Source organism: Salarias fasciatus, chromosome 15 (assembly GCF_902148845.1).
Source record: "Salarias fasciatus chromosome 15, fSalaFa1.1, whole genome shotgun sequence".
NCBI classification, from domain to species: Eukaryota; Metazoa; Chordata; class Actinopteri; order Blenniiformes; family Blenniidae; genus Salarias; species Salarias fasciatus.
The window spans coordinates 1411852-1426241 of NC_043759.1; the positions used below are offsets into that span (position 1 = coordinate 1411852).

The following is a 14390-nucleotide window of genomic DNA, read 5'->3' on the forward strand; positions in this document are numbered from 1 at the left end:
ACTGTAAAACTGAAACGAACCAGATGTACATATAAGTGAACAAATACACAAGATGGATCACAACATACATCACTTTCTAAAAACTAAACAAGTCAGTATTTAAAATCAAAGCCGCTAGCTCAATGCCATTAACATGCTAACGTAATTAGCATCTGCGTTGAAACTTCAAAACAAACTGACAAACTCACGAGTATCACCTCTACAGTGAAAGAGAAAAGTCAGAACTCCTAAACTCAGCAGTGCAGAAAGTGAGAGGTTAATCCTGCTCATTCATCTGCATCGCCAGTCCTGCAATAATCCCAATGTTTGAATTCATCTCCACTATTAACCATTATTGGAAAAAAAAAAGAACTTTCACTGTCATGTCGAGAATGTATTTCACAAACATATGTCTCCTTCTCTGACAGCTGGGAGGGGATTTTTTTTTAAGCAGCAGCACCAGCCAATCAGGGAGCTTTATTTCGAGGGTGTGGACAGATCAGCTCGGAGCTGATCAGCGCCTCTCAGAGCTCCACACACCACAGGATTTGCTATCAGAAATATTCAACATGTTCATTATCTATGATCTCCCCTTCCGATGCCTCCTGAGAGGCTCCGACCGGAAAACATCTCTCTGAACCCCCCGCACACCAGAGGAGGATCGGAACCGAACTCATTAGCGTTATCATGCTCCCGACAGTCGGACCTTGTCGGCTTCGGTCGGGAGGAGAAGATCGGGGCAAAATTCGGCCTGATCCTTCTGTAGTGTGTGCTGGACGACAGGTTGACGTGACCCACCCATGTTTCCCGCCGGCAAAAACCAAAACACAGACGATAGAACTTCCGGGTCACGGAGATCGAAGAAATTGAAAATCACGTTAAGCTCCCCCTAGAACTGCCACCTTAACGTGGTGGGGGAGTTTGAGAGCCCGCATGATCCCAGGAGCTATGTTGCCGGGGGGCTTTATGCCCCCTAGTAGGGTCTCCCATGGCAAACAGGTCCTGGGTGACGGGCCAGACTGAGAGCAGTTCAAAACCCCCTATGAGAAGAAAAAGAACAAAGGTCGTTACGTCGCCCGGTATGGCGCAGCCGGGGCCCCACCCTGGAGCCAGGCCTGGGGTTGGGGCTCGTAAGCGAGCGCCTGGTGGCCGGGTCTTTGCCCACGGGGCCCGGCCGGGCTCAGCCCGAAGGGACGACGTGGGCCTGACCTCCGGTGGGCTCACCACCCACCGAGGGAACCGTAGGGGCCGGGTGCAGTGTGGATTGGGTGGCAGCCGATGGCAGGGTGCCCGGCGACCCGATCCCCGGACACAGAGACTGGCTCTAGGGACATGGAATGTCACCTCGTTGGCGGGGAAGGAGCCCGAGCTTGTGAGGGAGGTTGAGAGGTACCGGCTAGATATAGTCGGGCTCACCTCCACACATAGCCTGGGCTCTGGAACCCAACCTCTCGAGAAGGGCTGGACTCTCCACTTCTCTGGCGTTGCCCGCAGTGAGAGGCGGCGGGCTGGTGTGGGTTTGCTTGTAGCCCCACAGCTCAGCCGCCATGTGTTGGAGTTCACCCCAGTGAACGAGAGGGTTGCATCCCTGCGCCTTCGGGTCGGGGATAGGTGCCTCACTGTTGTCTCGGCTTACGGGCCGAACAGCAGTGCAGAGTACCCGGCCTTCTTGGAGTCCCTGGGAGGGGTGCTGGACAGTGCTCCGACTGGGGACTCCATTGTTCTACTGGGGGACTTCAACGCCCACGTGGGCAGCGACAGTGAGACCTGGAAGGGGGTGATTGGATCGCACGGCCTCCCCGATCTGAACCCGAGTGGTGTTCTGTTATTGGACTTCTGTGCTAGTCACAGTTTGTCCATAACGAACACCATGTTCGAGCACAGGGGTGTCCATAAGTGCACTTGGCACCAGGACACCCTAGGTCGGAGGTCGATGATCGACTTTGTTGTCGTGTCATCTGACCTCCGGCCGCGTGTTTTGGACACTCGGGTGAAGAGAGGGGCAGAGCTGTCGACCGATCACCACCTGGTGGTGAGTTGGATTCGCTGGCGGAGGAGGAAACCGGACAGACTTGGCAGACCCAAACGTGTTGTGAGGGTCTGCTGGGAACGTCTGGCGGAACCCTCTGTCAGCATGGCTTTCAACTCCCACCTCCGGGAGAGCTTCTCTCATGTCCCGAGGGAGGCTGGGGACATCGAGTCCGAGTGGACCATGTTCTCCACCTCCATTGTCGAAGCAGCTGCTCGGAGCTGTGGTCGTAAGGTCTCCGGTGCCTGTCGTGGCGGCAACCCCCGAACCCGGTGGTGGACACCGGAAGTAAGGGCTGCCGTCAAGCTGAAGAAGGAGTCCTATCGAGCCTTGCTGGCTCATGGGACTCCCGAAGCAGCTGACGGGTACCGGCAGGCCAAGCGAACTGCAGCCCGAGCAGTTGTGGAGGCAAAAACTCGGGTCTGGGAGGAGTTCGGGGAGGCCATGGAGGAGGACTATCGGTCGGCCTCGAAGAAATTCTGGCAAACCGTCCGGCGCCTCAGGAGGGGAAAGCAGGTCTCCGCCAACACTGTTTACAGTGGAGGTGGGGAGCTGCTGACCTCAACTGGGGATATTGTTGGACGGTGGAAGGAATACTTCGAGGACCTCCTCAATCCCGTCGCCACGTCTTCCGTGGAGGAAGCAGAGGCTGAGGTCTCAGAGGTGGACTCGTCCATCACCCAAGCTGAAGTCACTGAGGTGGTTGGCAAGCTCCTCGGTGGCAAGGCACCGGGGGTGGACGAGATTCGGCCTGAGTACCTTAAGTCTCTGGATGTGCAGGGACTGTCTTGGTTGACACGTCTCTGCAACATCGCGTGGCTGTCGGGGACAGTGCCTCTGGATTGGCAGACCGGGGTGGTGGTCCCCCTGTTTAAAAAGGGGGACCGGAGGGTGTGCTCCAACTATAGGGGGATTACACTCCTCAGCCTCCCCGGGAAAGTCTATTCCAGGGTACTGGAGAGGAGGATCCGACCGATAGTCGAACCTCGGATCCAGGAGGAACAATGCGGTTTTCGTCCTGGCCGTGGAACAGTGGACCAGCTCTATACCCTCCATAGGGTGCTCGAGGGTTCGTGGGAGTTTGCCCAACCAGTCCACATGTGTTTTGTGGATTTGGAGAAGGCATTCGACCGTGTCCCTCGTGGTGTCTTGTGGGGGGTGCTCCGGGAATACGGAGTCCGGGGCCCCTTGTTAAGGGCCGTCCGGTCTTTGTATGACCGGAGTAGGAGTCTGGTCCGCATTGCCGGCAGTAAGTCGGACCTGTTCCCGGTGCATGTTGGACTCCGGCAGGGCTGCCCTTTGTCACCGGTTCTGTTCATAATCTTCATGGACAGAATTTCTAGGTGCAGCCAGGGGCCGGAGGGGTTCCGGTTCGGGAACCACAGGATTTCATCTCTGCTTTTTGCAGATGATGTTGTCCTGTTGGCTTCATCGAACCCGGACCTACAGCATGCACTGGGGCGGTTCGCAGCCGAGTGTGAAGCGGCAGGGATGAGGATTAGCACCTCCAAATCCGAGGCCATGGTCCTCGACCGGAGGAAGGTGGCTTGCCCCCTCCAGGTTGGTGGAGAGACCCTAGCCCAAGTGGAGGAGTTCAAGTATCTTGGGGTCTTGTTCACGAGTGGGGGACGGATGGAGCGTGAGATTGACAGGCGGATCGGTGCAGCGGCTGCAGTGATGCGGTCGTTGTATCGGTCCGTCGTGGTGAAGAAGGAGCTGAGCCGAAAGGCGAAGCTCTCGATTTACCGGTCAATCTACGTTCCCACCCTCACCTATGGTCATGAGCTTTGGGTCATGACCGAAAGGACAAGATCCCGGATACAAGCGGCCGAAATGAGCTTCCTCCGTAGGGTGGCTGGGCGCTCCCTTAGAGATAGGGTGAGGAGCTCAGTCACCAGGGAGGAGCTCGGAGTAGAGCCGCTACTCCTCCACATCGAGAGGAACCAGCTGAGGTGGCTCGGACATCTGTTTAGGATGCCTCCTGGACGCCTCCCTAGGGAGGTGTTCCGGGCATGTCCCACTGGGAGGAGACCCCGGGGAAGACCCAGGACACGCTGGAGAGACTATGTCTCTCGGCTGGCCTGGGAACGCCTCGGGATCCTCCCAGAGGAGCTGGAGGAAGTGTCTGGGGACAGGGAAGTCTGGGCATCCCTGCTGAGACTGCTGCCCCCGCGACCCGGCCCCGGATAAGCGGTAGAAAATGGATGGATGGATGGATTAAGTTCTGCTCTGTGGCCGTATTTCAACTTTCCTTTATTTGATCTGTCTTAACAAACGGGATATTGAAAAACAAACCAATTTTCATTTATTTGTTTTTATTTTAAAAATAAAAAAAGGAAAAATGACTCATTTTTCAATTATTAGTTTTTTGATTCTTAATTGAATATCAATTGAACGAATGATACATGGATTTGACTGGTCTCTGTTACCTTCTCATCTTCAAACCTGGTCTGTTCCATCCGTCCATCTTCAACCAGTTATCCAGGACCGGATCTCGGGACAGCACTCTAAGCAGGGATGACCAGACTTCCTGTCCCCAGACTCTTCCTCCAGCTCTTCCAGGAGGACCCTGAGGTGTTCCCAGTCCAGCCCAGAGACATAGTCTCTCCAGCATGTCCTGGGTCTTCCCCGGGTCCTCCTCCAGGTGGGACATGCCCAGAACTCTTCCTCAGGGAGGTTCCATCCTAAACAGATACCTGAGCCTCCTCAGCTGCTCCTCTGGATGTGGAGGAGTAGCGGCTCTACTCTGAGCTCCTCCCTGGTGACGTAGCTCCTCCCCCTATCTCTAAGGGATGAATCTCATTTCAGCTGCTTGTATCCGCAATCTTGTTCGGACGAAAGTACCCTTATAAAATTTTGAAAGTTCAATTGCGATTTGTAGGCGTTGCCACTGAATGGTGTTTCACACATAAGCCGTAAGTCTCGCACAGTTCAGGGAAGATGGAGATACAAAACATTTGGCATTTTCCTTGTAAAACTCCACATTTCACTGTTGTAGGGTGGAGCTTATACGAGGGGGGACCCAAAAGTCCCCGGACTGTGGTTATAAGTTTGCATTTTTTATTTTCACATTCAATCAACACTGTCACCTTCAAAGTCCTCTCCTTCGGCTTGAATACAGCGCTGCAGCCGGGATTTCCACTGCTCAAAGCAGTCGGCAAACTCCTGCGTAATGATCGCTTTAAGAGCATTCTTCGAGTTTTTCTGCACCTCTTCCTCATCATTAAATCTTCAGTGCCTTTTTCATTCTTGTGAAGAGACAGAAGTCGCAAGATGCTAAATGGAGGGAATACGGCAGGGCCATGCCGTTTTTCACCAGGAACTGTTTTACCGCAGAGCCCTGTGCGCCGGCGCCTTGTCATGATGGAGCCACCAGTCCCCGCTCTCCCACAGCGCCGCCGCTTCAGCCTGACCGCCTCCCGGAGCGCCGCAGCACTTCCAGGTAGAAGTCCTGGTTGACAGTTTGCCCCGGCGGGACAAACTCGCTGTGGACCGTCCCTTTGACGTCGAAAAAGCAGATCAGCTTCGATTTTGCGGACATTTTCCTCTGTGCGGGAGGTGGAGGGTCGGCTGGAGTGAGGCGAGTCTTCGATGGACATCTGACCACTCATACAGCGTCCATAGACCTGTGTTCTCCCCAGAGCCTCATCTTTGTACGCGGTGTGGATCATGGTGAGTGTTTCTGTTGCCGTTTTTCCCAGTAGAAAACAAAACTGGGTTCCGCCATTTTTGGATTTTTCGAAGAAGGGAGCGGGACTGTAGTAACATAAACACTGGATGTGAGCTGCCTGGGCGTCTTTGGGAGGTGAAAATTTTCACAGTTATGCTTCAGGCTATGCTGTAGCGACATATAATGGCCAAAAGTCTGAAATCTTTCTTGTTTTTTTTTTTTTTTATAACCACAGTCCGGGGACTTTTGGGTCCCCCCTCGTATTATTCTCTTCAATCATATGTAAAGATATTTCCGTTTCCTCCTCTGTCCAACTGTACTGCACCATCTTTACTTGAACAGACTGGTCACACAGCATCATACATCACATCTGCTGACATGTAAATGTGGATAAAGCGTTTCCTTTACACTTATGCAAGACTCTTCTTCATCAACATGCCTGAAAAACCACCTCAGGAGACTGTAGAAACTTCTCAGGTCATGGAAATGCAGCTATAGAAAGATAAACACTCTTCTCTCTTTGACAGGTGCCAGCCATGGCAGGAGGACTTCCTGTCAGGTATGTTATCTTCTGCTTTATGAGAGTGTGGAAATGTGAAAGAGGCGTCTGAGAGGCTGCAGCTTCATCTGCTGTCACTGTGTTGAGGTGTTCACTTCAACTTCCTCTTTGTGTTTTCAGAGACGAGTCAGAGGACAAAGCTCCAGGTGAGAAATCATTAAAGGTATACTGGAGGATCCTTAGAACCAATCAGAATTGTATGGTTCCAAATCGTAATTGAGCAGTCATAATCCCAATCAATGTGGGACCACTTTTGCGTGATGACATATCATGTCGAGTCGCCACCTCTGTGCGCGCCCTTCCGCTCATGTGTAATTCCCAAAGGGTTATTACTGACCGATGAAGAGTCCGACATGATTACAAATGTGTTTTAATCCTGTGCGGAAAGACGATGCTCCAGCTGCGCGGATGTAAACAAACTGACATGCGACTGACGTGCGCGCTCCCACAGTCCTCATGGGGAGGGAGCCGCGCATGCGCAGTGCTCCAAAAATGGCAAATAGGCCATGTTGTATAAAATCGGCAGAGAATCCTCCAGTATACCTTTAACTCTGTTTTTCGTAGAGACAGACCGATATGGAATTTTCAGGGCCGATACCGATTATTGGTAGTCAAGGAGGCCGATAACCAATATTTAGTGCCGATATTCACTTGCAGTAAAATAAAAAATATTGATGTCAAAATTTTGAATAGTGCAAAGTCTCTTGGGCTTCCATAGCTACTTCCTGTTTTTCCTGTTTTTTTTCCCCCTGAGGGAAAGAACATATAAAAGCTGGAGGCAATCACTCAGAGAATCAAGAAAGAGAACACAAGCAAAAACAAAAGGATACGAGAGAGAGGTGCAAATGAGTGAAAAAAACAGAAGGCACGTCTCTCGTTTCAGTGTTTTCTGTTTCCCTGAAACATGTTAAAACCAAGTTGAATAAATGAAAATTAATGCAATTCAAATATGATGAAATCTTGGTTAAAGTGCAAAATTGACCAAACTGACAATTTTCCACAATTTATATTTTAAGAAAGATAGAGTCATGTTGGCATTTTGCATCTTACAAAAAACTCAATAAGGCATTTAAAAGCCATGTGTTCTGCAGTTTTTCACTGAACTAACTTAAATGTAAAGTACAATTCCAGTTTATCCAGTGATTTTTTTACACAGAAGCAGTTCAAGCATTTTGTAAAAAAAATCTGAAGAATCTTTTAGAAAAAAAAAAATCATTCTTCATGTGACGTTTGACTTAAATGTTTCTTCTTTTTAAACATTTTCAGAAGCTTTGGAGAAGTTCTTTATAATCCTGACAGGAATAACAAACGGAGCTCATCAATCTGTTGTTGAAACCTTAAAATCTTTGGGTCAAACTGAGGCGAGGTCTCCTGAAGAAGCTGACTACTGTCTGGTTTTCTGTCCCGTCATCGTTCAAACGGAAGTCAGCAAGGCCATGGAGCATCTGCTCGGTAAGTAATGTTTTATCTTGTGTCCCTGATTCGTCAGATCAGAGATCAGCCTTTTGAAAACCACACTGGATAATAACTGAAGCTTCAATAGTTAGTTTTGGAAGATGCTCTATCATCTGTTATAGGCTGCTGTAGGCCAGTCTGAAGTGTGTTGGAGGTGATGTGGTGGCTCACTGCACTCCGCATGCACTCTATGCTTCAGTATTAAGGTGACATATCCGCCAAGAACTTGTGGACATTTGCTTAAGACACAAGATAGCAGATTGAGATCACGAGAGCCTGGTGTGAAGATAGATAACCTGACACCAAACACCAGGGTTTCCCTCAGTGCTTTATAGGCCTGGCGGGCCGCCAGGCTTTACTTGCCCCCCAGCCAGGCTAAGTGTCGGTGTTTTTTTTTTTTTTTTTTTTAAATTGCAAATATGTTTTTTTTAATGAGCCAAAACAGCGATACCAAAGACGGCCTCTAGAGCTTTTAATGGCATCTGGTGATACGGTTGCAATGGCGACACCTTATGGTCGATACGTGAACACACAGGGGGTCAGAGGTGAGGCGTGTTTTCATCAGAGAGCCGCAGCAAGTTGATGAGGCAGAGCCGGTGCGAGTTAGCAGTTAGCACGGATGTTAGCACGTGGTCAGAACAGCCTTCTGTGAGCCACGATGGTAAACATCGAACTAGCGGAATTAATCCAAAATGGTTCGTGTTCTGTCCTCAGAATGTATTCACTGTCCAAACGGTGGAACTGCGGTGCTTCTGTTTAATGAAGCAGAACGAACAACAGGCTTCATCAGTCTGGAGGATCCCATTCATACACATTCTTCTTCTACTGCTTCACACTGCACTATACAGCTAACAGTAACACTGTGCCCTCTGCTGGACTGAAGGAGGTACTGCTGGACTTCTGCACTGCTGTGAACTCCATATAAACAACAAATACTTAAAGAACATAAGAATATTATTAACTGTAAGCAATCTAATAATTTTTCTTTTGTTTTTCATTCAAAAAGTAGACGAGGTCAGTCTGTCCAGCAGAGACCTCTTCAGCCTCTGAGTCCCTGTTTTTACACCTTGATCATGTTTGCACTTTTTTATTATTGTTAATTTATTTTACCTTTAAATGTGAACAGCAATGCCTTGTTTTAAGATTCATTAGGATTTAACTCAATTGAAAACGATTGATATTTATTTTAATTATTTTTTTTGTTTGTTAAAACTTTATTTAAGATTATGCCTTTTTGTAAGACTGTGCATTTAAGTAATGTTAATAAATGCTTACAATAACACAAAATAATCATAATTTCCAAATTTCTGTCAACTTTTAACTTTTTTTTTTTTTTTTTACATAAACACGGTGGACTTCTCGAGCAGTCCAACCACTGGGCTTAGCAAGTTTTCTGGGGGAAACCCTGCAAACACCTCTTAAAAAAAAGAGATCACAGACTTCAGAAAGAACAGAACTGACCCCTGCCCAAAACAAACACACACACACACACACACACACACACACACACACACACACTACATCAACAGCGAGTGTGTGGAGAGCCCACACATTCAGGTTGCTGGGAGTCCAGATCAGAAGTACAGGTTGGAAAGGAAGTTCTTCCCTGGAGTCTGTCATGTTTGAGGGAGGAAGGTGCATGGAGGAGGGCCCGAGACGCCAGGCACTGCTGGAGTAGGGGGAATAACTCATTTTATTGTCTATAAGGAACAAAGAGTACAAATATGAAAGTTCACAAAAGTCCCCTGAACAGAGAGAGGAATCCATCGTGGACTCAGGCACAAAATTCAGGACTTGGAGCTGCCACAGCAGGAGCATGATGAGCACACAGACATAAGACAGGAAACAAGATGATCCGAACACAGACAGAGAGCCCCTTATCAGCCCAGACCACCAGGTGACGGCAATGACTGCTCAGGCACAGGTGAACAAATCAGGGCAGGAAAACAACAAACAGACACGAGGAGGGGAAACCATCGGGCCTGAAACGAGAGACAACGTTGGAAACACCACAAACACAGAGAGGACAAAACATGACAGAGTCCTCAGGAAGTCCAGGCTGGACAGGAAGTTGCTGCTGGCCTTCTGCCACTCGTCCATGGAGAGCCTGCTGACAGACTGACTCCACCTGGTTCAGGAGCTGCACTGAGGCAGACAGACTGAGGCTGCAGAAGACGAGCAAACAGCAGACAGGGTCAGTGGCCGTCCTCTCTGTCCTCCTCCCTCATGGACATCTACTCCACCCAGTGCGTCAGCAGACCTCAGGACATTATCAAGGACAGATTACGTCCCGGTTCTCAGCTGTTTGACCCGTTTCCCTGTGGGAGGCATGACAGATGTAATAAAGTGAGGATAAACAGACTAAGAAAACAGCATCTTCTCGAGACTCATCACCACTAACTCACAGGGACACATCGCCAGTTTCAGCTGTCACATTCAGGGAGGTGCTTATGGCAATAAAGTTAAACAGACACTTGAAGACACTTCAGGAAATACACTAAACTCCTACCAGATGTGAACTGTTGTTATCTTACTCACAGCCAGCAGATCCCTTGTTTTGTGCACTATTTATTTTTAGATCCTAATTATTCTGAGGCCACATGGTGGTGGGCTGATTACTGCCACAAGTAAGAAGGTGCTGGGTTCAAATACCAGCCATGACTTGGGACCTTTCTTTGTGGAGTTTGCATGTTCTCCCTGTGTGTGCATGCATTCTCTATATGTAGTCCGATCAGGTTCATTAGGCCTTTTGGTGAATGCATAGTTTGGATTCTTATAATCAGGCCAGTGATTTCTTGACTACCTTTACATGTTTCGGCTGCCAAGCTGCAGCCTTCTTCAGAAGTGTCACGTGATGTTGCTGTGATGTCTGGTCAGCTGATTTATACAGATTTTGGCGCCAGCTTCCTACTGGGTGCAGTAGGATGACAGCGCCATCTGCAGTCCGACTTCTTCAGTACTGTGTCCCAGGTATGAGAAAGTTGATACGCCCCCTCTGCCCGGTTCACAGTCTGGGGGGCGTGTTTCTGGATTTCGATGGCCTCCCTGATCCAGCGGTGGTACTTGTTGCTTTCCGTGCCGATGATCTGGGCATGATCCCAGTCCATGAGGTGGTTTTCCCTCTATAGTGATCGGAGATGGCAGACTTTAGCTGTTCCTGCTCTGCCTGTCGTTTGGAGGAGCGTGCGCTTGTTTTAGATGTTTCTTTTTCACATTCAGTGCGATGTTCTTTTGTCCTGATTAGGGCCCGACCGATATGGCTTTTTTGAGGCCGATGCCGATTCTGATATTTGACAGAAAAAAATTCCGATATCCGATATATCGGCCGATAAATTTACAAATTATATAATGAATAAAATAACTTTTGTTTTGGTCCCGAAACACTTCCAACAACAAAAATATGAACTGCAGGCAGAATATGTTACTGTTTTACAACACTTTCTCCTTTAGTATTTGTTTAACTTTCCAACAGAGAGGAATTTTCAAGTACAAAAACATGTTGTCTTTGACAGACTTGCATTTTGAATATATAATGATCACAAATAGTCCGACACTGATATTACTGCATAACAACACACAGTGGGATGTTGTTACAGCCAGTCACGTTGTAGTAGTTTCTGCCAAAGTAAAACTAAGACTGACACGACATCATGACGGTTGCTGCACAGACAGTAATGGTAATCATTATTAACCCCTCCCCCCAGTGAACAGACCCACCAGGAATCTGCAGAGAAAAAGTTTAGATTCCGCATTAAAATCCAGCGAAGGTCCGTGAATCCACGGACAGACGTGATTTCCCCAAAAAATTCTGCGATCACGGAATCGCGGATTCCTGGAGGGTCTATTTGAATGACAAACAATATAACATAGACTAACACCACCCGCCTGAAATGCGCGGGGGTAGAAACGAGCGCTCCTGCCGGCACAAACTCCAACACTCCGTCTGTTAATCATTCAGGAAAAAAAACACTCATTTAAACTACTTAGTGACTACATGTGGAAAACTTAACAGCAGCAAATATGAACCAACATCATCCTCCCAAATGAGGAAGGCTTGTACGGTACGGCACCGCAAGGAAAAGTACACAGTCAGATCACAGCTGACAGGGAACACGCACTCTGCTGGGTGATGGTTCTCACGTTCGTCGTTCACTGGGAAAACGGAGCATCAACAATAAACATGCACGTCCGCTCGGTAAGGCAAAAGTAATGTTTGCAATGTTCCTGGTTGTAGCTTAGCTTAGCTTTCTCAGCTCAGCTGAGAAAACAGCAGTGAGGACTAAGGATATGAAAGGAGTCAGAGCTCCCTCTGGTGGACAAACGGTGCAAGGACATTATTCTGCATGACTCCCGACACTTCATTCACCATTTACTGTTTTATGGGAAATTAAGAGTATTTCGGCGTTCTATCGGCAAAAACCCGGCCGATGATGAATATTTTGAAAAGGGCTCATATCGGCCGATAATATCGGCCGGCCGATGAATCGGTTGGGCCCTCGTCCTGATGTTGAAGGCTCTGCCAGTCTCCCCGACGTAAGATTTGTTGCACGACAAAGAAGGTATTTTGTAAATAATATTGCATTTGTGTTGAGGCTCTGTTTTGTCCTTGGGATGTACTAATAACTGCCGTAGTTTTATGTGTGGTTTTACTGGGGTGCTGATGTTGTGCTTATTCATGGCCCGTTGTATTCTCTCTGCGATCCCTCTGATGTATGGAAGTTTCACCATGGCCCTATTTTGTTTCTCAGTTTGTTTAGTTATGGTTCTCTTTTTTGTGTCTTTGTTTTGTTTTGCTTGTTGGCGGCCTTTGTTTATGGCCCACATTGGATAGTTGCACTTTCGTAGTGCTTTTATGATGTGTTGTTCCTCCTCCTTTCTGTCTTCTTCCTGTGTGATTAGTTTTGAGAGTTCAAAAGGGGTTCTTACGACTGAAAGTTTGTGATTAATGGGGTGTTCTGACGTCCAAAGGAGGTATTGATGTGTGTGAGTGGGTTTCCAGTATATGTGAATTTTAATGCTGCCATCTTCCAGGTGTTTTATGTCCAGGTAAAAAAATGTATAGTGCTGTCTGTTTCTTCTTCGTGGGTGAATTTGATGTTGTGTCGTCCAGTGTGTCGAGATGATCCGTGAGTTCTCGTGTGTGTCCTTTCCTTGTTATTTCCAAAATGTCATCCACGTACCTCTTCCAGAGGGAAAGGACGCAGTGTGGTGGGACTGTTTTGAGGGCCCGGGCTTCAAGGTCTTCCATGAAGAAGCCGCTCATTATGGCAGACAGCGGATCCCCCATTGCAAACCCCTCCTTCTGCCTGTAGATGGTACCCCGATACTGGAAGTAGGTAGAGGTGGAGACGAATTCCAGCAGTCTTGTAATGTCCTCAACAGTGAGTGAAGTCCTTTTTTTTAGTGATTTGTCTTCCTTGAGGCGATTATGTACAATTTGTATAGTAACATTTATGGGAGTTTTCGTGAATAAAGAAACCACATCATGCAAGATAAATCTTTCATCTTTTCGAATTGTTATATCCTTCAGTTCCTGGGCCAATTGCTTGGCATTTTTACAGTGTTGATCTGTGAGTCCAAGGAGTGGTTTTATGAGGTCAACCAGGGCTTTAGACAGATTGTACGTCACGGACCCGATGCTATCCACAATGGGTCTTAGCGGTGTTCCAGGTTTGTGTATCTTGGGGGTTCCATAAATTCTAGTGGTAATACTTACTGTGGGGATGAGATGATTGTATGTCTCCTTACTTATTTTTTCTTCATTGAGAAGGGGTTTGAGTAGCGATTTCAGGGCCTTCTTTTTTTCTTCGGTTGGGTCTTTCTTTAAAGTTTCATATGTGTTGGAATCTTGTAACATCGTGTCCATTTGCCTTTCATAATGCTCTGTGTTCATTATTACTGTGGCTCTCCCCTTATCTGCTGGCAATATAGTGATGCTTTTGTCTTTGGCGAGTGCTTGTGCTGCTTTCACCTCCTCCTTAGTCATTTTGACTGGTGGTAGCTTCGCAGATTTTAAGAAACCAAACAGGGCCACGGTGACACTTCCATACATCAGAGGGATCACAGAGAGAATACAACGGGCCATGAATAAGCACATCAGCACCCCAGTAAAACCATGCATAAAACTATGGCAGTTATTCGTACATCCCAAGGACAAAATAGAACCACAACACAAATGCAATATTATTTACGAAATACCTTGTTTGTTGTGCAACAAATCCTATATCTGGGAGACTGTCAGAGCCTTCAACGTCAGGACAAAAGAACATCACACTGAATGTGAAAAAGAAACATCAAAAGCATGCACATGCTCCTCCAAACGACAGGCAGAGCAGGAACAGCTAAAGTCTGCCATCTCCAATCACTATAGAGGGAAAACCACCTCATGGACTGGGATCATGCCCAGATCATCGGCACGGAAAGCAAGAAGTACCACCGCTGGATCAGGGAGGCCATCGAGATCCGGAAACGCGCCCCCCAGACTGTGAACCGGGCAGAGGGGGCGTATCAACATTCTCATACCTGGGACACAGTACTGAAGAAGTCGGACTGCAGATGGCGCTGTCATCCTACTGCACCCAGTAGGAAGCTGGCGCCAAAACCTGTATAAATCAGCTGACCAGACGTCACAGCAACATCACGTGACACTTCTGAAGAAGGCTGCAGCTTGGCAGCCGAAACATGTAAAGGTAGTCAAG

General features: G+C 48.1%; 1 protein-coding gene and 1 long non-coding RNA gene across 12 annotated transcripts in view; both read left to right on the forward strand.

Moving 5' to 3' along the window:
• The window catches only part of LOC115402422 (uncharacterized), a 654628-nt gene that overhangs the window by 83876 nt on the left and 556362 nt on the right, over positions 1-14390 (forward strand). The window lies entirely within an intron of this gene.
• On the forward strand, positions 1640-7599 carry LOC115402484 (uncharacterized). The gene is made up of 3 exons (XR_003933133.1): positions 1640-1653; positions 4605-4609; positions 7518-7599. It is a non-coding gene; the product is annotated as an uncharacterized LOC115402484 (long non-coding RNA).